Here is a 1,145-nt window from a genome sequence, read left to right on the forward strand (position 1 = left end):
CCGGCCCTGCTCTGCAGGTGCGTCTCCGCCTGCAGTTCGGCGCTTCACGCCGCGATTTAGATCGGCTCTGGCCGCTCCCGCGGCAACGCTCATGGCTCAGGGGTTCTTCCCGCAGCCGCTGTGGTTAAGACCGCGCAGGTGAGGGTCACCTCCGCGAGGCGTGGCCCAGGTGAGCCAATGATCCAGAGCGAAGCGAGTTGCTCGCCTGACACCATGTGCTGCCAGGATTTTCTGGATCGAATGTATTTGCTGGGGCGTCGGTGCACATGGCGCTAAGTGAACCGAGAGGCACAGCCGGGGGCACCGTGACAGGAGTGAGCTCATGAGCGGCTGTCCCCTATTGTTTCCTGATTGCCAGAAAAATCTGGTCCCTTTTAAATCACCTGTGACACGTAACGCTGGTGCGGGCGCAGGCTCTCACCTCCCTGCTGTGAAGGTGTCCGCTTGTTTCGGTGCGACTACAGGCAGAGGGCACAGCCTTGACGCCGGCTTGCGGCCTTCTATTTTCTGAGCTATTTTGTGATTCAATAAATCATAGTTTCTGCATCGTTTTCAGTAGTATTTTCCACCTGACGCAATCTGAGGGCTGCATGGAGTCTCTCTGGGGCTCTTCTAGCTGATTCATCAGCAACGCCAGACCCGCCCCTGTGGCCACACACGTCCGCCTGCAGAGGCCCCCGCCTGGGCCATCCCCGCCGACCCCCCGACTCGCGCTGAAGCCAAGGCCCCAGCCCATTCCTGCGGACCCTGCGGATCCCCACTCACCCCATGGACCCTGGCGGATCCCTGCCGGCCCCCAGACCCCCCAGGGCCATCACTGCTGCGGCCTGGGGTTCCCTCGGCAGAGGACCCCCTTCCAGGGCCCCTGTCCCCCGGTGTCTGCCTGTGCCGCCTGGCTGGTGGGGTGTCGCAGGCCTGCGAGGGGCAGCAGAGAATGGCCACCTGCTGCCCGCACGGGGGCACGTGGCCGGCGCCCTCCCTCGGCTGCTTCGTCTGGGCCAATCCTGTCCTATGCCTAAGCCGCTGCTGGCTGGGATGGGGTTTTGGCTTCTATGTAGCCAAATCCTAACTAGTAATGGTGTTGTTACAGGGCAGGGAGAGGGGCGCCCCTCAACCCCAAAACCTGCCTGCTCTAAATAGGGTCT

Source organism: Condylura cristata, unplaced genomic scaffold (assembly GCF_000260355.1).
Source record: "Condylura cristata isolate star-nosed mole 26May11 unplaced genomic scaffold, ConCri1.0 scaffold00042, whole genome shotgun sequence".
In the NCBI taxonomy this organism is placed as follows: domain Eukaryota; kingdom Metazoa; phylum Chordata; class Mammalia; order Eulipotyphla; family Talpidae; genus Condylura; species Condylura cristata.